The 10,670-nt window shown below is 33.4% G+C and overlaps 1 long non-coding RNA gene across 1 annotated transcript in view; it reads right to left on the bottom strand.

Annotated features, from left to right (window-relative positions):
- Positions 1-284: 284 nt before the first annotated feature.
- LOC125095816 (uncharacterized) overlaps positions 285-10,670 on the bottom strand; it is a 65,993-nt gene continuing 55,607 nt past the window's right edge. Inside the window, exon 4 of the long non-coding RNA XR_007125955.1 lies at positions 285-553. This is a non-coding gene — a long non-coding RNA (uncharacterized LOC125095816). The remainder of the gene's footprint in view (positions 554-10,670) is intronic.

Here is a 10,670-nt window from a genome sequence, read left to right as displayed (position 1 = left end):
ATGACTCTAAAATATCAAAGAGAAATCCAAGTGGGAAAAAAATACTATCTGTGTGATGAAACAGGAAACATTTTGTGGTAGAGTCATATAGGAGAATATTCCTCCAAGGTCGAGTTAAAGTCCTACCTCCTCAACAAAGCCTTTCCAGCTGGCTCACATCATTTTCTTCTCTGTTTTCAATTACATTTATTGTCTATTAGTGGCTCTTTTTTTGCATTCTGTCATATAGAAGCTTGTTGAACTTTTTCAAGTGTTAATAAACTGCTGAATAAACTCCTTGAGGGACAGTTCCTTTGTCTTATCTTTATTTTTATCATCATAGTATTGCTTGGTGGCTAGCTTGTGAAAAACCACTCAAAGGAAGTTTAAACTGAACTGAGGATAGAAGAGTAATAACTCAGCATTAATAGCTTTGTAATGATGATCACAGTAGTTGACAAGCCCCTGGATGAACCCAATGAGAAATAAGAGAGCAAGAGAATTCAGATGATGTAGTCCATACAAGTTAGCCTGCTGGAGCACAGATTACCATGACGAAGAGCAGAGAATAGATCTGGAAGGACAAATGGATGATAATCAGTATGACTCCTTCCTGTTTTCTTTGGATACTACTATTTATAAACCTTGTTACTGTACATAACTCTCTATTTTTACCAAATAATATAAGGATAGTCACCAGATGCAAAATAATTATCTATCACCAAATAATGTATGCAACTATATTATTTGTTTCACATGTGGCATTTTTGTTTTTATTTCTCAAAATCATCTTATGGTTCCACTGATTTTATATTAGAGCTACTATATTTTAAACTATTAACAATAGTGAGAAATATAACTTACTCTTATTTTAATGTGATTTTTAATGTTAACCTTTACTCCTTATTGAAATCTATAATTTATCTTCACTTGGTAGTATATTCTTCAGGAGTATTTTGATAATTCACTTTTTCAAACCACAACTACATATTTACTTTAATTATTTAAAATATAGAAAGTACAAGTATTTTTAAAAAACCCTCTTTATGAGAAATGTGGAAGTGTAAATAGTACATTTTTTACTTGTGGGCAAACTTATTAACACAGTTTAGCTCCCAGAAACGAGCAAGAAACCACAACAGCCTTGAGAAAGAGGCTGAAGACACACTCTATAAATAGATCCTATAAACCCCAAATCAAAAATAACTCCTAAAATGCTCCATAGGACCAAGGGTCCTTGACTTACCTTTATAGCACCCATTATTCACATGCTAAATCATGCTTGAATTTTGACACTCTAGTTTCAGTGTAGATTTAACTTGTCCCCCAAAGGTCACATTTCCTATTTTAATTGATATGTTACAATAATTCAAACATTTCTACATTGATATAATGATTGACTGTCACAATATTAAATCTGCCTGTCATTATATCACCCGGATAGCTGATATAATGCTTTTTATTGGGTTGGGAAAGACAGGGAAGAGAAGATCTAGAGAGAAAAAAAAATAAGGGCTTAGTTCTGACCTATTGAAACAAAGAGGTCTAGCAAAGTCCCACAGGGTAACTGGATTTGGAGTTCACAAGAGAGGCCTAGACTGGAAATATAAACAGGGGAGCTGTCATTATGGAAGGAATTAAAGCCATGAGCCTGAATCAGATCACCAGGGAAGAAGCCAAGTAAGGGACCGAGTATTGAGCAGCTCTTCATGAATTACTAGGCATTTGAAGAGAAAGGAAACTTTCTATATATTAAAATGTATTTTTTAAATTATAATGATTAAAGTGATATGATACTGAATTGCAGTGGTGATCAATGATAAAGAGTCCAGAAAGAAAATCAAGTTAATACATGATAAATGTAACATTTCCAACTGATAGAGTGGGCATAGATTATTCAATAGAACATAATCAGCATGAGAATCTTTTCCATTTTCTTTGGTTACTATTTTTAAAACTTGTTGCTATTCTGGCTACTTCAACAAAGAAAAAGCTAAAAACCTAAAAACTTAAAATAATATTTCATCTTGTCTTTAATCCATGTGGAATTTATTTTGGTGTAACATAAATGAATAAATTAGCATATAAGTAAAAAACCCTGTAATTTTGGGATAAGAAAGGTATATCTAAGCATGGTATATAAAATAGAAAACATATTTAAAAGTCAATAAAGTATGAATAATGCAATCTGGGAAAAATATTTTCAACAAAACTGACAAGGGTTATCTCTTTATAGCCTGTGAAGAAGTTTTATAAATCACTATTAAACAGATGAATACATTCATAGAAACATAAAGGTTATGTTAAACAACAAAATCATCAAAAAATAGAAATGGTAAATGTTGCAAACATTGTTAAACAATGTTTGGTATATTTAAGTATAAAAACAAGCTAAAACAATAGTGAAATACCATTTTCATATCATCAGATAGGCAAAGATACTACTCAAAACATATATTACTAATGTAGTTCACGTTGGTGACATAGATCAAAGGTCCTAATACTGGCTAGGACAGGTAGTTTTCCAAAGAGAGCAGCACCAATAAATAACTTATGCCACATGTTTTTCTTATAAATGTGACATCAACACTCTCCCATCAAGGAGATGGGACTGTGGGATCTACGTCTCCTCCCCTTGAACCTGGGTGACCTTCGTAACTGCTCCAACTAATGGAATGGGGGAGAAATGATGTTGTTTGATTTCTAAAGCTAGGTCATAAAATGCAATATGGTTTCACCTAGCTCTCTTTCTCTCTTTCTCTTGAAACCCAGCCACCATCATGTGAAGAAGCTAGGTCCTTAGCCTGTGCCTAACATCAAGCACCAGACAACTAGAAATGTGAGTAAATGACCAAGCCTTCAGATGACACAGGCCCTTGACTTCTGGTTTTCCAGCTGAGATATAGACATCCTAGGGTACAGGCAGGCCATCCCTAATGTGTGAATTTCATCCACAGAAATCATAAGAGATAATAAATAATTATTGTTAGTTCAAGCCACAAAGTTTTGGAGTGTTTTTTTGTTTGTTTGTTTGTTTTTTTTTTTAATGCAATAACAGGTAATGAATACATGGGCTTTTATTACCATATGTCAAAAACCAGGGCATATCTGTTGATTAATTTATTTTGAAGAATCACTTGGACAAGTGCACAAGGATATATGTTTAGGGAAGTTGACTACAGCTTACAATATTTCACTCTTACAAAGATAGTATCAAACAATTGGGAACTACTTAAATAAATTATAAGGTATCCATATAATGGAATACTCTTCAACCATTCAAAATAAGTAGTAAATCTCTATTTGACACAGGAATTCTTCAATTTATATTATATAGGTAAAAAATTAGATTTCAAAATGTTTTACTTATAGAATCCCATTCTTTTGGGAAAATTTTTCTCTTAATCTAGGTATAGAAAAGTCTTGAAAATATGCATCAAGATTATAATGGTACATATATATATATATTTTTTAAAGATTTTATTTATTTATTTGACAGAGATCACAAGTAGGCAGAGAGGCAGGCAGAGAGAGAGGAGGAAGCAGGCTCCCTGCTTAGCAGAGAGCCCGATGCGGGGTTCTATCCCAGAACCCTGAGATCATGACCTGAGCTGAAGGCAGAGGCTTCAACCCACTGAGCCACCCAGGCGCCCCTGGTACATATATTTTGTAATCAAGTAAAAAAAGCTATCTCTCTTTTGAAAATTATAAGTAAAAACACAAAGCACTAATGACATTATCTCATTTAATATTCACAGAGGCTGTGAGATAGGCATTAGCACTTTTATTTTCATTTATTTTCTTTCTATTTTTTTAAATTGAATTATAGTTGTTATACAGTGTTATATTATTTTTAGGGGTACATAATATTATGATTTGGGGTCTCACTTTTAGCTTTAATCCATGTCAAGTTATTTTTATGTATGACAGAAGAAAATGGTCCAGTTTTATTATTTTGTATATAGATGTCCAGTTTTTCCAACCTCACTTTTTGAACAGACTATCTTTTCCCCAATGTGTATTCTTGCTTCCTTTGTCGAAGATTAATTGACCAGATAGGCATGGGTTTATGTCTGAGTTCTCTATCCTGTTTCATTGATCTATGTGTCTATTTTGGCAGCAGTACCATACTGTTTTATGATACCTTTGCAGTATATCTTGAAATCTGGGATTGTGATACATCCAGCTTTGTTCTTCTTTTTCAAGATTACTTTGGCTATTCAGAGTCTTTTGTGGTTCCATAAAAAATTAGTATTATTTGTTCTAATTCTATGAAAAGTACTGTTGGTGTTTTGATAGGGACTGCAGTGAATCTGTAGATTGCTTTGGGTGGTATGGTCACTTAACAATATTAATTCTTTCAATCTATGAGCATGGTATATCTTTCTATTTGTGTCACCTTTAATTTCTGTCACCAACATGTTATAGTTTTCAGAGTACAGGTCTTTCACCTTATGGTTAAATTTATTTCTAGGTATTTTATTCTTTTTGGTGCAATTGTAAATGGGATTGCTTTCTTAATTTCTCTTTCTGCTACTTTGTTATTAGTATATAAAAATGCAACTGGTTTCTGTATATTAGTTCTGTATCCTGTAACTTTACTCAATTCATTTATTAGTTCTAACAGTTTTTTGGTGGAATCATTAGTGTTTTCCATATATTGTATCATGTCACCTGCACATGGTGAAAGTTTTACTTTTTCTTTACCAATATGGATAAATTTTATTTCTTTTTCTTGTCTGCTTGCTGTGGCTAAGACTTCTGATTCCATGTTGAATAAAATGACAAAAGTGATCATCCCTGACTTATTCCTGATCTTAGAGAAAACACTTAGTTTTTCACCACTGAGTATCATTTTAGCTGTGGATTTTTTCATACATGGCCTTTATTGTGTTGAGATATGTTTCCACTAAATCACTTTGTTGAGGATTTTTATCATGAATGGGTGTTGAATTTTGGTTAGATACTTTTCCTGCATCTATTGAGATGATCATATAGTTTTATCTTTCATTTTGTCAATTTGATAAATCACAGGGATTGATTTGTAGATATTGAGCCACTGCTGCATCTCTGGAATAAATTCCACTTGATGTGATGAATGATCCTTTTCATGTACTGTTGAATTCAGTTTGCTAATATTTTGCTAAGGATTTTTGCATCTATGTTCATTAGGGATACTGGGCTATAGTTTGTTTTCTGTAGTGTCTTTTTCTGGTTTTGGTATCAAGGTAATGCTGGCCTTGTAGAGTGAATTTGGAAACTTTTCTTCTCCTCTATTGTTTGGAAAATTTTGAGAGAATAGGTATTAACTTTTCTTTAAATGTTTGGTAATATTCACCTGCAACTCTTTCTGATCCTGGACTTTTGATTTTTGGCAGTGTTTGATTACCAATTCAATTCTGTTACCAGTAATCAGTGTGTTAAGATTTTCTATTTCTTCCTGATTTAGTTTGGGAGATTTTATGTTTCTAGGAAATTATCCATTTCTTCTACATTGTCCAGTTTGTTGGCATATATTTTTTCATAGTACTCTCTTATAACACTTTGTACTCCTGTGGTGGTATTATTACTTCTCTTTCATTTCTGATCTAATTTATTTGAGTTATCTCTTTTTTCTTGATGGGTCTGGCTAAAACTTTCTCAATTTTGTTTATCTTTTCGAAGAACCAGCTCTTGGTTTCATTGATCTTTCCTACTGTTTTTTCAGTCTCTATTTCATTTATTTCCTCTGTGATCTTTATTATTTCTGTGCTTCCACTAAATTTGGGCTTTGTTTATTCTTCTTTTTCTAGTTTCTTCAAGTGCAGAGGTAAGTGATTATTTGAGATTTTTCTTGTTTTTGGAGGTAGGCCTGTATCATGATAAACTTCCTTCTTAGAACTGCTTTCACTGAGTCCCAAAGATTTTGGACTACTGTGTTATCATTTTCATTTGTCTCTAAATATTTTTTATTTCTTCTTTGATTTATTCACTGACCCATTCATTGTTTAGTAACATGCTGTTTAGCCTCCACATGATTGTGGGGTTTTTTTAATGATTTTTAGTTTCATACCATTGCACTTGGAAAAGATCTTTGATATGGTTTCAATCTTCTTAAATTTATGGAGATTTGTTTAGTGGTCTAACATGTGACCCACCCTGGAGAATGTTCCATGTGCACTTGAAAAAGAATGTGCATTCTGCTATTTTGGGATGGAATGTTCTGTATATATCTGTTACGTCCATCTGTTCTAATGTGTCATTCAAAGCCACTGTTTCCTTATTGATTTTCTGTATGGATGATCTATCACTGATATAAGTGGGGTATTAAAGTCTCCTACTATTAGTGTATTATTATCAATCTCTCCCTTTATGACTGTTAATATTTGCTTTATGTATTTAGGTGCTCCTATGTTGGGTGCATAAATATTTATAATTGTTATATTCTCTGTTAATTCCTTTATCATTATGTGATGCCCTTCTAGGTCTCTTCTTACAGTCTTTGCTTTAAATAGTGCTCTTCTTTTTAAAGAGATGAACTTCACATGTCATATTTTGAAAAATTGCAAAATGCTGCCTGGTCCTTGCACTCTTCCTCCATCTCCTTACCTATTCCTTCTCAAACAAGCACATTCCCTTCATGTTCTTAAAGAATGTCTAAGGAGATGGGAATAATAATGTATTTGAAGAATGTGCATAGATACTACCCTGAAAATAAATGTCATTATATTATTACACATCAAAAAGACTGGGTAATATTATTATGCCTATTTTTATAAATGAGGAAAATGTCTCAGAAACTCAAACTGGCTTGTTCATTATCAGTCAGAAATTATTAGAAAACAAACTAGATATGCTAAACTCCAAAACTTACAATCTTTGCACTCTATGGGGAGGCACCAAAAGTGTTTCAAATTTCCATTGTGCCATAGTGGGTATTATGCAAAGAGAATTATACAGTAACATTGTCATAGAATTATGGTCTATGTAAATTAATAATCATTTACCTCATTTAAACAGACCTATGAAGGCAAAAAATGATAATGAATATTACACACTGGATTTTACAAATAGATCATTATAGAGTTGATACAATAAAAAAGAATTTAAGGTTAGTGTTCACTTTAAATCTGTTTTTTTTTAAAGATTTAATTTATTTATTTAACCGAGAGAGAGAGAGAGAGATTACAAGTAGGATTACAAGTAGGATTACAAGTAGGCAGAGCAGCAGGCAGAGAGGGGAGGAAGCAGACTCCCTGCCCGGCAGAGAGCCCAATGCGGGGCTCGATCCCAGGACCCTGAGATCATGACCTGAGCCAAAGGCAGAGGCTTAACCCACTGAGCCACCCAGGTGCCTAAATCTATTTTAATTATGTATGAAGTGAATTTATCTATTAGAAGACTACATCTATGTTGTTTGTTGAATATATTCTACCTAATTTCTACAGTCCAAAATAGTAAACATGAGGGGCTTATTTCAAATCTTAATAATATAGGGCTGGTCCAAGGCATAACTGTGAATTCATTAAAATTTATTTTCAGCATTCATTCATATTTCCTTTATCCTTCACACTTCATTACCTAGACATATGGACATGTGTCTATTTTTCCCACAGGAAGGTTGATTTTTGCCATAAAATTACTGTTAAAGTATACTGCCTGTCAATTCTATATCATATGCCAAGAAATAATTAAAAATTTGGACAATTACAGCTTTAAATTAGTTATCCTGTCTTATAGTGTTTGATTTCCCCATGTTGCTTTAGGATGCTACATGGAAATAAGCCACTGAGAATTTCACAAATACCTTGGTAACATTTTGCAAAATATTTTTAAGTTATGTAGAGGTGTTACATTGATTAGTAAAATGCCTAAGAAATTATCAGCTAGAGTTCACATTCTTTTTTATTTTTTATTTAATTTATTTATTTATTTTGACAGAGAGAGAGATCACAAGCAGGCAGAGAGGCAGGCAGAGAGAGGGGAGGAAGCAGGCTCCCCGCAGAGCAGAGAGCCCGATGCGGGGCTCGATCCCAGGACCCTGAGATCATGACCTGAGCCAAAGGCAGCGGCTTAACCACTGAGCCACCCAGGTGGCCCTAGAGTTCACATTCTATAGAAAGGAGGAAACTGGGGTGCCTGGGTGGCTCAGTGGGGTAAGCCTCTGCCTTCGGCTCGGGTCATGATCTCAGGGTCCTGGGATCGAGCCCTGCATCGGGCTCTCTGCTTGGCAGAGAGCCTGCTTCCCCCTCCCCCTCTCCCTGCCTCTCTGCCTACTTGTGATCTCTGTCTGTCAAATAAATAAATAAAATCTTAAAAAAAAAAAAAGAAAGAAAGGAGGCCAAAGTTCAGAGAATATCATTATCCTAGGATCAAAAATCAAAAAGTAATAGAGCCAGAAACAGAAGTTCCATTTCCTAATTCTGAGTCTACTTTGTCTCCCCGTGGCTCTGTTTCCACTCTATGGCAAACCTACATCTGCCTAGTTGGATCAAGGAAAACAAGTGACTACTTTTAGTCCTCCAGGATAAGATGTCTGCTGTCTATGGGATATTCAGAATGCAGTGGTTGCTGGATTCTAATAAACAAGACAGTTCTAAATGTGTACTAAGGATGTGCCTCATGCTATAGGTTGCATCCAAAGCCATTGTTTAATTGAGTGGTTATGGCAATCTTCCTAAATCATTGCAAATTATTAAGCAGCATGTGGTACAACTGGGACCAGGAAGGCTCAGGTGTAATAAATGACTGTCCTTTAGAGAGTCATTTCTTCATAATAGGGAAGTAATTCATTAGGGAAATAAAAGAAACTTCAACTGTAGCAATTAAGCATATTGAAAAATATTTCATACAGAAAATCCTTTACTTCTTGTCTGAACTAAAGCAGAAACTGAAGACCCATTTCTGAAAAAGTTATCAAAACATGCAAATTCACTTAAAATAGAATTGTTCTTTGGCTCATTATTTACATGTGGCATTAAAAACAGCCATTATTTTCCAAGAAGAACATTAGTCTTCCATTTGAAGTGTTTTTACTTAATTCAGACTTTCATCTTTGAATACAAAAACAAACAAGCAAACCTGAAAAACTCAAAGATAAACTTAGAAAGTATGATATTATTGGTGTTTAGAGATACATGATCTAAAACAAAAAGCTGAAAATCCAGGTAATTCAAAAAGCAGAAGAAGTTTAAAAATAAATATGGTATCAGAAATAAGTCTATATTTACTACACCAAAGATAGTAAGTCAAGGACTAGAATGTCAAGAATTTAAGTTGACCTAGATCTATGGTCACCCTGCAAGCCTCGTGGCTTTAGTGAAACTGATGACATCCTTGCTTTTCCTTCTCTTCCTTTTCTTAAAACCTGCATACATGGTGCTTGTCATCTTCTAGTTTGCATACATAATTTTTGAAGCATGCTTTTCCTTTTTGACTATATACTGGTTTGTTTTTTAATGTTTTTCTGGACAATAACTATAGATGGATATACCAACAATTCAAGTTGCATTTTTCTGGTTATTCTATTATTTCAGCATTTTAGCATTAGTGAATAAATTTCACTCAAAAGCCTTTTTATTAACACTTGTTGGGTAAGAAATGATTTGAGGATATAGTATAATTTAAGGGTATCCCAAAATGGGTAATATAATTTAAATCTCCAAAAGAAGAAGACAGACCGAAAGTTTACATAGTACATGCTCACATTTTTTTTTTTTTTTAAGTCTAACATCTAACATCTGGGCATCATGATCAGGCATTTAATTAAGGCAAAGTGAATGTCAAGAATTTCACATGGATTCCATTAATCAGATTTGCTATTACATCATTTGAATTGGAGTCCTTTATTTTCCCACTTCATAAATATCTCTTCAAGGACTTGTCTGTGGGTGAAAACAGGACATAGAATTCACATTCCTTTGAAGAAATAGATGCAGAAAGGCACATATGCTTGTGAGGCTCTCTACTGTATACTTAGTGCTTTGGACTGGGAGAAAGTAGGTTTGTTTTGAAATAGACCAGTCTCACACTTTTCTTAGATATGGACTTACCTGAAAAATGTTTTGGGGTTGAAAAAAATAATCATGGCAAGAGTCCTGAAAAGATTTCTGTAAACTGGACAACTTAGTTTAGTACTGTGAAAGGTAAAAGAAACAATATAATCTTAAATAAATATAGAAAAAGTATATGTCTAATATTTGTTAAACTCACTAATGCCTGAGAGAGCAGGATGATAAAATTGATTCAAAGAGTATTTGAGGACCTGGATATTTATAGGGAGAGAAGAAGGAAAGCCCGAATAAGATTGCTATGTCAAACACAAAACAACATAATAATCTAGTCAACACAATCATATTTTCTACCAGGAAGAATTCATTTGTACCTCCACAAAAAAAAAAAAAAAAAAAATATATATATATATACACACACACACATATATATGTATATATATATATATATATGAAACTTCATAGAGCAATCAGTAGGTAATACTTGAATAAATAAAGCTCCAATCCCCTAGATAATTAATCTTTGAGTGGTCCTGCAGATGATACATCAATATAACACTGAAAGAACATATAATCCTGCTTTGTCTAATTCCTAAGTTTTGAATGAGTTTTCCTAACACCATTAATATTTAGAATGATGATATTATATGTCTGCCAGAGTCTATAAAGATTGTGTTTATCACAGGAAACAGTCCTACAATT

Source organism: Lutra lutra, chromosome 3 (assembly GCF_902655055.1).
Source record: "Lutra lutra chromosome 3, mLutLut1.2, whole genome shotgun sequence".
Classification (NCBI taxonomy): Eukaryota; Metazoa; Chordata; class Mammalia; order Carnivora; family Mustelidae; genus Lutra; species Lutra lutra.
The sequence above is the reverse complement of the archived record's forward strand: the minus strand, read 5'-3'. Positions and strand labels throughout refer to the sequence as shown.